Source organism: Moschus berezovskii, chromosome 22, assembly GCF_049115385.1.
Source record: "Moschus berezovskii isolate FMDL1 chromosome 22, NW_MosBer_1.0, whole genome shotgun sequence".
NCBI lineage: Eukaryota > Metazoa > Chordata > Mammalia > Artiodactyla > Moschidae > Moschus > Moschus berezovskii.
In genome coordinates this window covers 5,212,100-5,231,315 of record NC_142481.1, presented here as the reverse complement: position 1 = coordinate 5,231,315, position 19,216 = coordinate 5,212,100, and positions in this window count along the sequence as shown.

The following is a 19,216-nucleotide window of genomic DNA, read 5'->3' as shown; positions in this document are numbered from 1 at the left end:
TCACTTAGCATAATATTCTCTACATTCATCCAAGCTGTCCCAAGTGACAAAAATCTCCATCTTTAGAGGAAGGGATAAGAAACCCTTCTTCAGTGATCAATGCAAAGAAACAGGAAAACAACAGACTAGGAAAGACTAGAGATCTCTTGAAGAAAATTAGAGATAGCAAAGGAACATTTCATGCAATCATGGGCACAATAAAGGACAGAAATGGTATCGATGTAACAGAAGCAGAAGATATTAAGAAGATGTGGCAAGAATACACAGAAGGACTGTACAAAAAAGATCTTCATGACCCAGATAACCACGATGGTGTGATCACTCACCCAGAGCGAGACATCCTGGAATGCAAAGTCAAGTGAGGCTTTCAAAGCATCAGAACGAACAAAGCTAGCAGAGGTGATGGAATTCCAGTTGAGCTATTTCAAATCCTAAAAGATGATGCTGTGGAAGTGCTGCACTCAATACGACAGCAAATCTTCAAAACTCAGCAATGGCCACAGGACTGGAAAAGGTCAGCTTTCATTCCAATCTCAAAGAAAGGCAATGCCAAAGAATGTTCAAACTACTGCACAACTGCACTTAGCTCACACACTAGCAAAGTAATGCTGAAAGTTCTCCAAGCCAGGCTTCAACAGTATGTGAACTGTGAACTTCTAGACGTTCAAGTTGGATTTAGAAAAGGCAAGGAAGCAGAGATCAAATTGCCAACATCCACTGGATCATCGAAAAAGCAGGAGTTCCAAAAAACATCTACTTCTGCTTTATTGAATATGCCAAAGCCTTTGACTGTGTGGACAAAAACAAACTGTGGAAAAATCTTAAAGATAAGGGAATACCAGATCACCTGACCTGCCTCCTGAGAAATCTGTATGCAGGTCAAGAGGCAACAGTTATAACTGGACATGGAATAACAGACTGGTTCCAAATTGGGAAAGGACTTCATCAAGGTTGCATACTATTACCCTGCTTATTTAACTTACATGCAGAGCACATCATGCGAAATGCTGGGCTGGATGAAGCACAAGCTGGAATCAAGACTGCCGAGAGAAATATCAATAACCTCAGATATGCATATGACATCACCCTTAAGGCAAGAAGTGAAGAAGAACTAAAGAGCCTCTTGATGAAAGTGAGACAGTGAGAAAGCTGGCTTAAAACTCAACATTCAGAAAACTAAGATCATGGCATCCGGTCCCATCACTTCATGGCCAAAAGCTAGGGAAACAGTGGGAACAGTGACAGACTTTATTTTTTGGGTATCCAAGATCACTGCAGATGATGACTGCACCAATGAAATTAAAAGACGCTTGCTCCTTGGAAGAAAACCTATGTCTATGACCAACCTAGACAGCATATTAAAAAGCAAAGACATTACTTTACCAACAAAGGTCCGTCTAGTCAAATTTATGGTTTTTCCAGTAGTCTTGTATGGATGTGAGAGTTGGAGTATAAAGAAAGCTGAGTGCCGAAGAACTGATGCTTTTGAACTGTGGTGTTGGACAAGACTCTTGAGACTCCCTTGGACAGCAAGGAAATCCAACCAGTCAATCCTAAAGGATATCATTCCTGACTATTCATTGGAAGTATTGATGCTGAAGCTGAAACTCCAATACTTTGGCTACCTGATGCAAAGAACCAAGTCCCTGGCAAAACCCCTGATGCTCACAAAGATTGAAGGTGGGAGAAGCAGACGACAGAGGATGAGATGGTTGGATGGCATCACTGATGCGATGGACATGAATTTGAGTAAGTTCCGGGCGTGGTGATGGACAGGGAAGCCTGGCATGCTGCAGTCCATGAGCTGGCAAAGAATCAGACATGGCTGAGCAACTGAAATGAACTGAACATGTCCTTACAAACATGTCTGAATATTTGCCTGGGTTACCAATGACGACTTCCCTGGAGCTCAGAAGGTAAAGAATCTGCCAGCAATGCAGAAGAGCCAGATCTGACCCCCTGGTTGGAAAGAGCTCCTGGAGAAGGGAATGGCAACCCACTCCAGTATTCTTGCCTAGAGAATTCCACTGACAGAGGTGCCTGGCAGGGTACAGTCCCTGGGGTCACAAAGAGTCTGACATGACTGAGCGACTAACACTTACACTTACATGTTTTCAACCTGGATCCTGGGGCTCTAGAAATAGTTATGAGACCAGAGGGGAATTTCAAGAAAGGCTTTATTGGGACTCTTGCTGCAGTAAGGAGAGACAGAAAAACAAGTGTGTGCCCCTGCTCCTCCCAAAAAGGGGGGTAAGCTTATCCCTTTGCTTAAGGCTGGAAGGAAGGTGAGGTGATCTGCCCCGTTTTGGGCCCCCTGGTGGTGCTGTGAGCAGGTATCATGGGAAGTGACCTGCTTTTGCTTCTGGAGCCTCAGAAATAACACTTGGTTTATGGTCCTTTTACTTACTGTTCTGAATTGCTGTCCGCTCATGAAAGTGGTTATAGTTTCTTTGTTCAATTACACTTTCTCTGTGGTCTGCTGCCCGAGAAGATATTCATCCAGGTGCAGGAACTGTAGTAAAAGGCCCCAGGCCCCAGCCTGTCTCATACACACATCATGGTTTCATCATCCACTCGGCTGAGAACAGTCAGGCTGTTTCTTCAACACAAGGCTGTTGTGAATCATACAGGATGGGTTACGGGGGTGCAGGTCACTCCTGCAAAATACTGATTTTTGCACAGGACTTCCCTGGTTGTCCAGTGGTTAAGAACCTGCCCAGCTCTGTGGGGGATGTGGGCTCAATCGCTGGTGGGGGAACTAAGATCCCACAGGCGGCGGAGCAACTAAGCCCGAGCGCCACACTAGAAAGTCGGTGCATCGAAACCAAAGATCCTGCAGGACGCAGATGAAGCCAAATACATAAACAGTTTTAAAAATTTTGCTTTTCTTAGCTATATAATTGGAAGTGAGATTGCATGATCTTATGCATGTTCTATTTTTAATCTTTGGGTAATCCGTACTCTTTTCCATGTACCGTTCACATTCCCTTCAACCATTTACAGCCATTAACTGTATTGTACCTGTTCATTGCAGATGCCCGAGATCTGTAAAGACGATGAGAGAACAGCAGAGGAATCCACTGTGCTGGCAGCAACAAGTAGCAGCTGCGTCATCTCCAGAATAAGCCTCTGCACCACAGGTTGCTGCGGAGCTGATAACCCTCGGATTCTAAGACCAATCCTTCACTGCATCATGCCAAAGTCTTCTGCCATCAAAGCTGAGGCCCAACCATTACCCTTTGAGGCTGAAAGAAACTTCCAAACCTGCATCTGGGCCAACACTCTCCAGAGACCCAGTAATAATACACCCATCCTGCTATGCAATCCCCAGAAGGTTCAAAGCCTTAACAACTCCTGTGTTAATGATGGAATAATACACATGAAGATGCCCAAACACCAACCAGACTCAAGACATCTTATCAGTCACAGTGACCCCAGCAGCCCCAAACTGTCCTCACCAAAATCAAATAATACAAGACAGATGTGTAGGCTGATGCACACGCCCCAAAGCAACTTTAATATCTTCCAAGGAACATGCCAACTTCTCTTTTTTTACCTTCCAACTGAAATCTTCTTCATTAGCAACTCAAACTAACAGAAAAACGATAGGTAATCCACAAGATGATCTCCGGAATTTTAACGACAGTTATTCTATGGGTCTGGTTCTTGCCCTCCCTAAAGACCCCACAGAATCCACTTTGTGGAGAGGGTGCTGTGGGGCACCTCCTGGATCCCGCCCCCTTCTCTGTGACCACTGTGCCCAGCCTCCTGCACCCACGGCTCCCTGTGGGCTCAGCTCAGGCCTTGATTCTAACACACTGCAGGGGTACAGTCCTCTTCCCAATTCCACTTCCCTTCTTCCTTCAGAGGTGTGAGCAAGTGTTTCCCAACGGAACCCAGTCATGCAAACCTCAGCCACAGCATCTGTGTCCCAGGGAAACTGAGCTAAGACACTATGGCACGCCCACCATTCCACGCAGCCCACAACTGGCCATGAGCTCACATCCAGGTCCTCCGGGTAGAACTGAGACCATCTTTGTTAACAGTTCCACACACCCCATGATCCCACAAGAATGAATGTCTCTCTCTCTCTCTCACACTCACTCACACACACACACACACAAATACCCCATTTACTGGGTTTATCCAGAGGCCTACTCTTGCTCCCACAACCCTCCTGGAGACTCTGACAAGCTTCCCTTCACTTTCCCCCATTTTTCTACCTCTTCATGCACGGTTGAACAAGAGGGCTAAACAGCAGAGACCAAGGGCATGAGCATCGCAACAGAGTTGCCACAAGCTGCAAATCCAAGGACACTCCCCACTGAGTATAGAGACCAAGGAGCTGGCCTTCCTGGGAAAACCTGCTAGCAACTTGGGACATCAGAAAGTTTCACAGGCCCTTGAGATTTGGTTGCACTGAGCTCAGTGAAGAATTAACAAAGATAGAGAGACCCCAGTCTCAATGATCCCTGTTCTCCCCAGTGAGAGCTAACTGGAAGAAATCCCAGATCTTTAAGGAGGGGGGACTCCTTCATATCCCCTTGGATTACAAACCTTCTGGCCACTCTAACCACAGTAAACTCAGCATCCCCTGCTTTGAGCAGATAAACTGCTGGAAGGCAAAGCTACTGTTCAAGATGGCAACCGGTCCCTGGGTGGACAGAGCTTAGAAGACCTGGGGGCTGCACCGAGCAATGACACAGCAGACTAAAACATGGGGACACCTCAAGACACTAGATCTATCGGACTCATTAGGACTCCCCACATCTTTTTGCTTTTCAGTAATTAAATGTCCACATGGAGTAAGGATCAAGTAGAGTTGAAATATCCAGAAGACATATGGGAACCATCATCACCTACACTGTCCCCTCTGTCTCCCCTGAGAACTCTTCAGTCCAACCCACATTCCCAGTCCTCACGCCCAGAGTGAGATGCTGTGAGTATCCAGGAAGGAAGAGGAACACGGTGCATCCTCCAGTGAAGGGAAAAGAGGAAAGACTCCAACAGTCAAAGGACAAGGGCATTTCTGATGAAGGTGATTAATATAAAGGCAGTAACCTGGTTAATGTGACAGAGAATATCAGAAGATGGGGAGACCTCGCTGGCCTAGACCTGAAGGAACAGAAAGAGCAAGGATTTAACACAGTGATTCAATGACCAAAGACAGGCGCAGTAACCAAGATCCAAGATAGAGAAGGTTTCGGTGTCTGTGAACAAGGACTAAGTGAATGTGACCAGGACAGACTGACCATGAGAACGGGGTCAGCTCCCAGGATGAGGCTGGAGACCCTGGCAGCGACCTGAAGGTGACAAGGGCTATGGAGACACCTGAGGAGTCAGGATGCTGCCCTGAGGACACGGGGAAGCCACTGGAGGTCGGAGGCCTCCCTGTAGATTGACCCTTATTCATAGAAGACATCTGCTGATAATCTATCTATCTCTAAGCATATGTTCCCACCTCCATCCTACTGTTGTCCTTTTTCATTTAGCAAAACTGGGGCCCAGTTCAAATTCTAGTAACAACTGGGCTCTCCCTCCAAGAACAACTGCCACACACAGTCACACACCCAATTTGGCCAATCATTTCAGAGGTTACTGTTGCTCAGATTCTGGACCTGAGGGAAACCTCATCAGATCATCTCATCGCTCACTAGTTACCAGATCACATAAAAGAGAGGAAAATGGAATATCAGACTAACTGCTTAAATTAGGTAGTGACTCTGAATATAAAAGATCCTGACATTCTTACTAAGTACTCATCGAAACAGTCTGTATCTATTTACTAGTTACCAAATAAATGCTTCAAAAATATAACATCAAGAAGCAGCAGCAAACGGGCCTCAAATTAACATGAAACAAATCTAAAGTGAATCAGCTTGTTGAAAATCTTTCCAATGAAGAATTATGGTGTCTAGTGAAAAAAAAAAATAGAGAATACACCATACTTAGAAAACAATGACATGAATTAATTACAGGAGGGCAACAAATCTTATTTCAGAAGCGAATAACTTTTTACAAGAAAGTTGGTATTGAATGATCTAATCTATCCCAAACTACAAAAGGAATTAAATGTAAAGAAAGGAGAAAGCAAAAAGGAAAACTATCACCAAGAACATATTTCACTTTCCTGGAAAAGGCACCATGCAGTAAGACAGACGGTCAGTTCTACACATGGATGTTCTCTTTTAATACAAATAACTACAAAATGCACAAGCTTTACAGACAGAAGTTTTGTAATTCTCATCTGTATAATGTAAAGAAACAAGTTTTAAATTTATGAGATCCTAAAGCCAAAAATCAATGTGGTGGTTTTGTCACTAAGTTGCATCAGACTCTTGCGATCCTATGGACTGCAGCCCGCCAGGCTCTTCTGTCCATGGGATTCTCCAGGCAAGAATACTGGAGTGGGTTGCCATTTCCTTCTCCAGAGGCTCTTCCCCACCCAGACATTGAGCTCGGGTCTCCTGCACTGCAGGCAGATTCTTTACTCACTGAGCTATAAGGGAAGTCAAAAATCAATGCATCACGACTTCATAATCCTTATCGAACCAATTCAGCACTCTCCTGGATCTAGTCCCCTCCCCCACCTCTACACTACTTGTTTCCACTTCATTTGGTTTATCTGTTTCCCTACTTCTTTCTCCGTCTCCCTTTCTCCTCCCCTCTGCTCTCTGGCTGTGCCTGTCCTCCTCTCTACTTCTTCCCTGACTCCCATCCGGCCTCTCTCTGCCATCTGCTCCCTGTAAAATGCTTCTAATCGAACCTCCTTGTAAATCTCCATGAATTTCTGCCTTATTCCTCCATCTCTGCCCTCCCTTCCTCCCAACTCTCTGGCACCCCCAAGTGGCTACGCTTCCTTTCACCTTGCTTGCTTTCTTCCGTTCCGTTCCGTTCCGTCGCTCAGTCGTGTCCGACTCTTTGCGACCCCGTGGACTGTGGCCTACCAGGCTTCTCCGTCCATGGGATTCTCCAGGCAAGAATACTGGAGTGGGTTACCGTTTCCTTCTCCATGCTTGCTTTCTTAGCTCCTCCAATTACTGGATGTGAGAGAGTCCTGTCTGACTCTTGGCGACCCCATGGCTGTAGTCCATGGAATTCTCCAGGTCAGAATACTGGCAGTGGGTAGCTGTTCCCCTCTCCAGGGGATCTTCCCAACCCAGGGATCAAACGCAGGTCTCCCACATTGCAAGCTGATTCTTTACGAGCTGAGCCACGAGGGAAGCCCAATCACTAGGAGTCCCCTTTCTCTCCCAGGATATTGCTCTAAGCCAAGGTTACAACTCTTGTATCCCCTTTGAGGGCTCTCTGTGTGAACCGCCTCTCCACTGTAATCCTCTTCGGGACCCCTGACTTACAGTTCCTCTACTTGAAGGCTACAGAAGGGGTGGGCAGAGGATCAGATGGTTAGACAGCATCCGTGCACTCAATGAACATGAATTTGAGCAAACTCTGAGAGATACAGGGGTCGCAAAGACTCGGACTGAGCACCACCTTCCTATTTTGCTCACCTTTAACTCTCCGGAGATCCTGCTTTTCTCTAAATTTCCGTCCTTGCCTACCTGCAACCTTCAAAACATCCTCTCTTTGAGGTTGCCGTCTCAGCAATCCTGTTCATTGTCATCGGTTCTTCCTCAGGCTTTTTACAGTTTTCTATTTCTCTCGAAGTTGATGGCTTTGCTTCTTATGACACTCCCCCGCTCCATCCCTGCCAACTATCTACAGGAATGGCAGCTGAATAAGAAGCCCTCCTCCTGCAAGCGCCAAATTCCAGCTGGTGGAATTTGGGATGGAAGAACCACGGGCGTCAAGTGGCTGGCCCAGGTCACCCACCCCGACACAAGGTCAGGGGAAAGGTCATTATGAAGACAAGGCCCGAGGAGATATGGGGGCTGGGAGGGAGTGGGTCTCAGGAGCAGGGCGCGCTACCCAGAAACCCAGGACCTGGGAGAGGACGTGGCCTCCAGGGGCCGAGACGGAGAGGCTGAGGACTGCAGAGCGTAAATACCCACCTCGTGGAAGAGAATTTTATGTGGTGCAAGAAGTGCAGAGGGGACAGTCAATGGTTTTAAGATGGAAGGAGGTGCCAAATGCAGCGTTTCAGAGTTCCAAAATAGGAACCGGCTTCAGTGCAGACTTTAAACCAAAAGGGAGGCGCCCCTTGGCCGCTCTCGGAGACGTCTGAATGTTCTGGCGCTGGTGGGGCGGGTGCGGGGATTTAGAGTCAGCAGAGACCCTCAGACCCGGGATACCGTCGAGAGAGAGAGAGAGAGAGAGAGAGAGAGAGAGAGAGAGAGAGAGAGAGAGAGAGAGAGAGAGAGGCACCTGTGACTAAGAAAGAAACTCCCGCCTCGCTGCTGAGACAGCTGCACCGCCAGCTCTTCGCCTCCCGCCTCCTGGTGTGGGAAGCCGCGTGGGGCGGCAGTGAAACGGCTAGGGCGTCCTGGGGAAGCGGCCTAAGCGGGAACAAGCTGTCAGGGTGCCGGTCGTGGAGGGAAGCGGGTCTGCCCTGCAATTCAATAGTGTAACCTCTGAGGAAGGTGACTGCAGGAAATTAAAAGACGTCTGCTGCCTGTAAGGGAAGTTAAAAAGCAAAGGCATCACATTGACAATAAAGGTCCCTATACTCAAAAGAACGTAATGTTAGTTGCTCACTCGTGAACGACTCTTTGAGACCCCATGGAGTCCGACTGCTCTGTCCGCCAGGCTCCTCTGTCCTAGGAATTCTCCAGGCAACAATACTGGAGTGGGTGGCTATTTCCTCCTCCAGGGGATCTTCCTGACCCACGGATCAAACCATGTCTCCTGCAATGCAGGCACATTCTTTACTGTCTGAGCCACCAGGAAAGCCCAGATATAATATAAGTGCTATGGAGATAGTTGAGATGAGTGGCAAATTCAAGTGGTGTTTTCTGGAATATCATGGAATTTTCTTCCCAAATATTTTCAAATGAATCCATGGATATGCAAATACGAAGGGTCGACTGTATTTTCTTCTCTCCAAATATCAAGTTCCTAGCAAATATGTAATATCATATACAGTGTGAAATTAAATTCAAGGGGTTTTTGTTTGATTTTGCTTTAACTTGTCACGTAACATACTGCCGTTGACTCTTTGGATGTGGCATCTAACCAAAAACAGTTGCATATGGTAACCCTCTGTATGAGAGGTATAAATAGGTAAGGAGACATTTTTGTAAACTATTTTGAGAACATGATAAATGGCATTGTCAACATTATTCACGATTTAAATATTATGGATACATGGCAGATCATCTCCATTTCAATAATTATGTAAGTGAACACTAGAAAATAAAAATTTATAATGTTCTTATGCAGTGCTTAAGCAACTCAATGTTTTATCTGAAGAGCCTGTAATATAAAAAATAGAATCACTGTTTTGGTTTTCGAATGCTGGTCCATAAAGTAGGCTGAACACAGAAGAATTCACGCTTTAGGATTGTGGTGCTGGAGTAGACTCTTGAGAGTCCCTTGTACAGCAAGGCGAGTCCTTTAAGACCATCAGTCTGTTGGGGCTGCTTTGAGGAGGGCAGGAGGAACTCCATCTTGAGGCCTGTCAGCCATCTTACGACAGCATGTGGACTGGGCCTGAACCTTGCCCAAGAATGAGGAAACTATCCTTAAAGTAAAACCAGGTCTCCTTGGAAACCTCCCTCCCCACAGATGGCAAAGATTGGAGTTAAGGTAAGGCTGCCACGGTTAGATTAACAATGAAGATATCCCCCCTGAAGTATAATTACTGTTCCCCTTTAACCTTAATTGTTAGTTCTCCCTACACCTACATGTTGTAAAACTAAATCATATACATTAAACAAAAAAGTTGCAAACATGTGAACAGTCACTTAGTGAGGGGTATACAACCAAGTCTTTTAAAAATGTCGGGGTCCTTGTTCGGAACCGACTCCCCTTGGACCTGTTGGGGGTAATAAACTGTTCTCTGCAGTCTTGAGTGTCCTCCGAGGTGTGCTTTGAGACACTGGATTCTCATTTTTCCATAACAAATCCTAAAGGAAATCAACCCTGAATATTCACTGGAAGGACTGATGCTGAAGCTGAAGCTCCAATACTTTGGCCACCTGATGTGAAGAACCGACCCACTGGAAAAGACCCTGATGCTCAGAAAGATGGAAGGCAGGTGGAAAAGAGGATGAGATGGTTGGATGTCATGACCGACTCAATGCACAGGAGTCTGAGCAAGTTCCAGAGATGGTGAAGACCAGGGAACCTTGCCTGCTGCAGTCCACTGTGTTGCTAAGAGTCCGACAGGACTGTGCGACTTAACAACGACCCACTCCATTATTCTTGCCTGGGAAATCCCATGGACACAGGAGACCGGCGGAATACAGTCCCTAGGGATCTCAAAGAGATCTGACTGAGCACTGCGACCATTTTATATTTCTCTTTGATTCTAACGCTCATACAAGAAACCAGCATCACTGAAAATAATTTCCTAAATAGAAGAGTCTTTGTAGTCAATACTACCATGCTCATATAAATCAGAAAAGGGCAGTAATACGCCTCCCTAACACTCGAGAAAACTTCAGCTCCAGCACCAGTCCCAAAGCTGAAATTCTAAACTAGTTCCTGAACACCTGATTTGATACTTATAAAATTATCAAATGCCACGTTATAATTAAAATGAATTTTTTCCTTATAAATTACTACGTATTTCGTGCATTGTATGTGTTACCTCAGAATTTTACATCGAGAGGAAATCAGACCCTGGGCCTCTCACAGCAACGACTGAATTTATCTGGGCTGGAGGACGGAGTCGAGGAAAAGGGAGGTGCGAAGTGACTGGAGACCACGCATTGGGAGGAGAGGGGACCCCACAGGAGCAGCTTAACATCAAAAACAAAAACAAGTACCTCACGCTGCCGACGGTCGGCCGCACCTACCCAGTCTCAGCTTCGGGAATTGGCTGTAGACTCGCTTGCGTCTAAGCAGAGACGCGAGACTCCTCAGCCGTTGGGATCAGAAGAACGCCACAGCGAGGGCCGTAGGGCACACGCCTGCGCCTCGGCGTGTGAGGGGCGGGGCGTAGGGCACACGCCTGCGCCTCGGCGTGTGAGGGGCGGGGCGTAGGGCACACGCCTGCGCCTCGGCGTGTGAGGGGCGGAGCCGAGCGGGGCCGAGCGGGACCGAGTAGGGCCGAGAGGGGCCAAGAGGACACCTGCTGTGTTCTTTCTTTTGGTTCCCAGGTATCTTGTCAGGGTTTAGAAGTACATGAGGGTCTTTCCCGTCTTGTGTTGCATCATTGATCCCTCATAACTGTAACCGTTTTGAAGTAAAAACTTAAAATTCTGTGGCATAATTGCGTTGGAAGGAAAGGTTTCCTCTTAACATGATTCCCGCTGATGAGGCTGAAGCAGTTCAGTAAGGGAACTGAAACCTGGTGTGGTGGCCGGGCTGGGGGTGGGTCGGGCTGGGTAGCGGTTGATGTGGGGTGGTGGCTGCACCCAGAAATATCCCTGCAATTAGAATTTAAGCAGTTTAAGTAAACAAGAACTGGCTTTGTGTAGGGATGAAAAGCTGGAATGTGAAACACACAGCTCTTAGTAACACCTCATAGTAACACCTGTAAGGAGAAAAATATCTTGACATTTCACTTCTTCAAAGATCAAGCTTATTAGTCACTGCATCAGCCCAAAGACAATGCACTCTGAAGGGAATGCAGGCTGGAGCAAAACAGGTCCCTTTCTGAGCTTCAGACATAGTAGCCTTAGTAAATCAGGAACAGCCTCTTGGGCCCATCCTCCTCCTCAGGAAGTCCAGGTAAGTTTAGGGGAGTCTCTCCTGGTTTTCAGATCTCCCAGTTACGGGGTGATGACCCCAAATTTTATTTGGCAGGGTATTAAAAGTTAAAAGACACAGGAGGATCCTGTGTCTGCAACTAGAGAAAGTTACTGGGATTTGCTCAGTTGAAAGCCACGCACTGACACTTCACTGGTGATCCACTGATAAAGAATCCACCTGCCAGTACATGGGACATGGGTTTGATTCCGGGTCTGAGAGGATACCACGTGCCTTGGAGCAACTAAGCCAAACAACACAAGTACTGAGCCTGTGCTCTAAAGCTTGTGCTCTGCAACAAGAGTAGCTATAGCAGTGAGAAGCCAGCACAGCAATTAGAGTAGTTCCTGCTGGCTTCAACTAGAGAAAGCCCACGGGCAGCACAAAAGGCTCAGCACAGTGGAAAGAAATAAAGACACTGAGTGATCTGGACTGACCAAAATGAGGAGATTCAGAATGCCAGTCTCCAACCAAACACCAGCCACGTTTATGTATTTTATGTACAGAATTTATAGCCCCTGCTCGCCACTAGGAGAGAAAAGCTAGGGGCACAGTGAAGACACAGCACACCCAAAAATAAATGTTAAAAGTTATTACAGAAGAGAGAAAAATTAACTGTAATGAGAACTGCATTCTTCTTTACAGAAACTGTTTCTGTTCCATGCTTGTGATGACACAGCTTCAAATGCTTTTGAGAAAAACTTGTTTACATTATAATATATAATACATGAGTGAATACTTCCTCAACGTAATGGAATGTAAAAAATTACTAGATGATCATTTGATGGTAATTAGGCAGTTTTCTCTCTTTTCTATGCTGTTTCCAAAAGCTCTGTCAGATATGGACAACAAAGCAGGCTACAAAATAACATCTTGAGAAGACATTACAATTTATTTTCACCAAAATTATCACCAACTTTGCACTATTTATAAATATTTCTATGTGTATTAACTGATTGAACTCAAGTCCTAAAGGAACTTTCTCCATGTTTATAGGGCAGCTACTATGTTGCCTGTCATTGTCTTATGTGCATTTTCATATTACAGAAGTCTCAAAATAACCCACTGACTTCTGTATTTGTTAGTATAAGGCAGAGGAGAAATGGAAATTAAACTTTAAATCTCGGTAACAACATGTGGACAGAAAAAATAACACTAAGGAAAAACTTGAAAAAACAAAAGCAATAGGGTAGCATGATTTGAGAGAATCGCATTGAAACATATATATTACCATATGTAAACAAGATAGCCAGAGGGAGTTTGATATATGACTGGGCATCCAGAGCCACTGTTCTGTGACAACTTGGAGGGATAGGGTGGGGAAGGAGGGAGGGGACACATGATTATGGCTGATTCATGTTGCGGTATGGCCAAAAGCAACCAAATATTAAAAAAAAAAACTCAAGAAACAGCAAAGTCTACTACAGCTTACAATGAACTAGGGAGCATATTTATTAATTCTATAATGTTACATCAACATTTTATTAATTCTATAATGTTACATCAACATTTTAATATTCTTTGGAAAACTGGACTTCAGATCAGTCACTCAGTCGTGTCCGACCCTTTGCAACCCCATGAATCGCAACATGCCAGGCCTCCCTGTCCATCACCAACTCCTGGAGTTCACTCAGACTCATGTCCATCGAGTCGGTGATGCCATCCAGCCATCTCATTCTCTGTCATCCCCTTTTCCTCCTGCCCCCAATCCCTCCCAGCATCAGAGTCTTTTCCAGTGAGTCAACTCGTCACATGAGGTGGCCAAAGTATTGGAGTTTCAGCTTTAGCATCAGCCCTTCCAATGAACACCTAGGACTGATCTCCTTTAGGATGGTCTGGTTGGATCTCCTTGCAGTCCAAGGGACTCTCAAGAGTCTTCTCCAACACCACAGTTCAAAAGCATCAATTCTTCGGCGATCAGCTTTCTTCACAGTCCAACTCTCACATCCATACATGACCACGGGAAAAACCATAGCCTTGACTAGACGGACCTTTGCTGGGAAAGTAATGTCTCTGCTTTTTAATATGCTATCTAGGCTGGTCATAACTGTCCTCCCAAGGAGTAAGCGTCTTTTAATTTCATGGCTGCAATCAGCATCCGCAGTGATTTTGGAGCCCAAAAAATAAAGTCTGACATTATTTTCACTGTTTCCCCATCTATTTCCCATGAAGTGATGGGACCAGATGCCATGATCTTAGTTTTCTGAATGTTGAGCTTCAAGCCAACTTTTTCACTCTCCTCTTTCACTTTCATCAAGAGGCTTTTTAGTTCCTCTTCAGTTTCTGCCATAAGGGTGGTGTCATCTGCATTTCTGAGGTTATTGATATTTCTCCCGGCAATCTTGATTCCAGCTTGTGCTTCTTCCAGCCCAGCGTTCCTCATGATGTACTCTACATATAAGCTAAATAAGCAGCGTGACAATACACAGCCTTGATGTACTCCTTTTCCTACTTGGAACCTGCCTGTTGTTCCATGTCCAGTTCTAACTGTTGCTTCCTGACCTGCATATAGGTTCCTCAAGAGGCAGGTCAGGTGGTCTGAGATTCCCATCTCTTTCAGAATTTTCCACAGTTTATTGTGATCCACACAGTCAAAGGCTTCGGCATAGTCAATAAAGCAGAAATAGATGTTTTTCTGGAACTCTCTTTCTTTTTCCATGATCCAGCGGATGTTGGCAATTTGATCTCTGGTTCCTCTGCCTCTTCTAAACAAGCTTGAACATCTGGAAGTTCACCGTTCACGTATTGCTGAAGCCTGGCTTGGAGAATATTGAGCATGACTTTACTAGCATGTTAGTATTTCTTAGTATTAAGTATTTCTAAGCATTACTGTTCAGTCAGTTCAGTTCAGTCACTCAGTTGTGTCCGACTCTTTGCAACCCCATGAATCACTAGGCTAGTGTAAAAATGTCTTAGGCAATAGACAGTAAATAGTAATTTTTCTGTTTAGTAAAGCAGATAAATAGTAATTTACTACCATCTTCAATAACCATATAGAACAATGGAACATATCTGTACAGTAGAAAAAGGAATGTAACAAATTCATAGCATGAGTAAGCATTCAGTTTTGTTAAACAGTCTCACTGTGGTTTCTCGGATGTTTGACTACTGATACCTTTAGACTTTAAAACCAACCGCTTCCTATGCTGCCTATCTGGGCAGGCTGAGAAATTCCCATCGGGTTGGAAGTCTATAGTGCTCCAACTAGAAAGCTTCATCAGTTAACAAACATTCTCATTACATATCATCTGTCCCAGTATCCAAACCAAACTTTGGGTTTGGGTCCATCTTGTGCTTTCGGTGACTTCAAAGGAACAAGAACAAAAATGTTGGGGATTGAATGTATGAAATTTCTAGTTTATCAAACAAACAAAAAAATGCCACCGTGTAGTGTGCATTCTCAATTATTCCTGGGACTTCCCTGGTGACTCAGTGATAAGGAATCGGCCTGCCCATGCAGGAGACGAGGGGTCAATGCCTGGTCCAGGAAATTCCCACATGCTGTGGAGCCACTAAGCCCCTGAGCCACAACTGTTCAGACAATAATAAATAAATAATCAAAAATAAATTATTTCAGAATTCTCCAAGGTCAAAAAGAGATACCACTTTTAACCTTAGTTCCAAAGTTTATTTCCTAATGGTTTACAGGTTTATTTTCCTATTTTCACTTCATGTAAATCAGGTGCTACTATTGGTTTTATTTGGGAACAAAAGAGGACATTGGGAAATATCATACGGGAACATCCATAAACAGGGGAGTAGGTTTTAGGGGGCCAGAGTCTATAAAAGCTCCACTAAGGACAGAGTGTAAAGAGAATAACTCAAGTGCAAATTATTAGTATATAATCCCAAAATTAACTATTCCTTGATTTCACCATGCAAAGAAACTCTAATAGATTCTTTCAACCTTGAGAGCCTTTGGGGCATTACTAGTTTTTGTTATGAAGAACTAAAATGGGATAAAACTGTTGTTGGAAGAAAAATGATTCTTGTGAATAAAGAAATATTGCTTATACGAATGCAGGTAACTCCAAAATACTGAATTTTCACAGGACATTCCTGGTGGTCACAGGAATTCCAGGTTAAGAACCTGCCTTGCAACAAAGGGGACTCGATCCTTCTTCAATCCTTGGTTGGAGATATAAGATCCCACATGCAGCAGAGCAGCTAAGCCCAGGTACCGCAAAGACAGAGCCAGCATACTCCAGAGCCCCCATGCCACGATGAAAGGCCCTGCGTGATGCAAAAAAGATCTCGTGATCCACAACTAAGACCCATTGGAGTCAAATAAATAAATATTTTAAAAAATATACTGATTCTGCTTCCTTTGGGTATACAATCAGAAGTGAGACTGTGAGGTCCTATGCATGTTCTATTTGTAGTATCTGAGGAACCTCCACACTGTTTTCCATGTACTATTTACATTCCCACCAACCATTCACAAGAGTTCCTGTTTATCTGTATTGTGCAAGTATGTGGCACACGCATGTGATCTGAAAAGACATGGAGAGAACCCCACTGCACTGGCAGCAAGAAATAGCAGCTGCATCATCTCCAGAGTAAGTCTCTGTACTCCAGATTGCTATGGAGCTGATGGTCCTCGGAGACTACCAATAATCCTTCCCTGTGCCTGTGAGCTAAGTCTCTTTAGTCATGTCTGACTCTTTGCGACCCTATGGACTGACTGTAGTCCACTAGACTGCTCTGCCCATGGAGTAGGTTGGCATGCCCTCCTCCTGACTCACGGATCGAACCCGTGTCTCTTATGTCTCCTGCATTGGCAGGTGATTATCACTAGCACCACCTGGGGAGCCCGATCCTTCCTTACATCCTGAGATTTTATGGCCCCTCCCTAACGAAATCCCTCTGCCATCAAAGTTTAGCACCATTTACCTTCAGGTTGAAAGACCCTTAGGAAATTTCATCTGGTTCAACACACTCTCCACACATTCAATAATAATCTATCCATCGTGCTATGCAATCCCCACAAAGATTCCAAGGTTTAACAACTCATGCATTTATCATGGAATAACACACATGAAGGCGCCCAAGCAGCAAACCGGATTCAAGACAGCTTCTTATCAGTCACAGTGAACTCAGCCACTCCAAAAACTGTCATCTCCAAACTCTAATAATAAAAACCAGATGTGTACGCAGATGCACATGCCCCGGTGAGACTTCAACATCCTCCAAAGATATACTCCAAGGTTTTTTATCCCTTCCAAATCCATCGGAAACCTTCTTCATTACAACTCCAAATAACAGAAAACAGTAGTAATAGAAAATAGCAGTCAACAAAATCATCCCTGGGATTTTACCAACAGTTATTTTACAGGTTGCATAATGATTCTTGCCCTTCCAAAAGACATCACAAAATCCACTCCATGGAGTCAATGCTGTGGGGAACCTTCTGCATTCCACCTCCAGGACCAATGCACCCATCCCTCCCTGTGGGCACAGCTCAGGCCTTGATTGTAACACACTGCAGGGTAACAGTCCTCTTCCTAATTCCACTTCCTTCCTTCCTCCACAGGTGTGATCATGACCTTCCCAATCAACCAACACACGCGAACCTCAGTCACAGATTCTGTGTCCCAGGGAAACTGAGCTAAGACACTATGGCAATGGCATGCCCAACCTTCCAGGAAACCCACAATTAGCCATGAGCCCACATCCAGGTCCTCCACTCAAAACTGAGACCACCCTTGTCAACAGTTCCACACAACGTGATCCCACAACTGTTGCAGGGAAGAGCCAATTATGATTCCAAGTTGGAACGGTTACTTTGCCTTGCTTCTCACTGCTGTGGTTATGGTAATCATCCATAATGGCTGGCCTCACAAGACCCTACCTCTTGGCCTGACTGTTAAACTAAAGTGCCTTTGTTGAGCTCACAGAGAGATACTCTGACCTCCCAACCTGTGAATGGCTACAGGAAAGAAGACATGAACACAGAAGGCTGGCTGTCCCTGAGATGTACCGCAGGACTGATGGCCCTTTTAACCTTACTTCCCCACTGCCTCTCCCTCTCGATCCTCCTTTCTGACTTTATTTCCTCACTGCTTCTTTCTCTAGTTTCAGAAAAGAATCTGGCATCCAGACACCAACAAGATGGCTATTTTCAGATACTAGTTAGCCATCTTCTTGGTCGGCTGGTTTTCAAAATGAACTCCCATTGTTTGCCTCAAGAAGTCGTCTCCCCAAAGCACTGGCCTCTCTCGCAGGCAGCAGAGCGAGCTTGAACTGGGTCACACCACTATGCTTGCAACACACGCATACACCATTCATAGGGCTCATCCAGAGGCCGAAACTTGCCTCCTCTCACAACTCTCCTAGACCCCTGATAGCTTCCTCTCCACTTTCCCACCTTTTTTCACCATTTTTCTGTGCTCTGTTGGGCAACAGGACTAAACAGCAGAGACCACTGGGTCCAGGCAACACACAGAAACACACAAGCCACAAATGCAAGGGTGCTGGGCACTCAGTATGGAGACCAAGAAACTGGCCCTCCTGGGAAAACATGCCAGGAACTGGGGATATCACAAAATTGTAAAGACCCTTGAGATTTAGCTTGATTGAGCTCCAGGAAGAAGTCACAGAGAAAGGTCCCAATCTCACTGCCGCCTGTTGTCCCTGACTGACCTAATTGGAAGATACCCCAGCTCTTAAAGGAAGGGGGGCATCCTTCATAGCATCTTAGATTCCAAAGCTCTTGGCCACTCTGCTGCTGCTGCTAAGTCTAACTACAGTAAAATCAGTATCCCCTGCTCTGAGTAGATAACCTGCTGAAAGCAATGTGTTTCCCCACTACAGCCCTCATTATGAAGTCTCCCATTAACAGGGTTACCAATCCTCAAAGGCTTCGATTCTTAAGATCTGATTATCCAATCAGCCCACATGTTGCACACCAAGACCTGAGCCTATTAATAACCCTCTCTCTACATCCCACACAGCTGTGTACAGCACTCTTCACTGGCTTCACAACTCGAGGACAACCTCCCTTCTCCAATTAATTTTAATTAATGAAGCCAATCCACTCCTACTCAAATCTATCAAGGTCTCTTAGCTAGAAGCATTTTCAAACAATTATTTTTATCTCTGACAATATTCCACCACCAACATTCCCACAAATAACCAGGCCTCATTACTTGAAGCTAACCGCTCCTTGTCCACCTGCCCCACATAATCATCTTGGGTTCAGTGTAGCACTGACAGTCAACCTTGATGCACAAAATCTAAAATTATCCCTCAAATGACTTCAGATTCTCCGATCTCTTAAGGTATTTTCCCACTATTACATGCCACTTTCAAGTGCAGTTGTCAGCAATCCATAATTCAGCATTATCCACACTGGGTCTCATTGGCTGGAAAACTACCAACCAAAACTCACTTCTTTCATTCA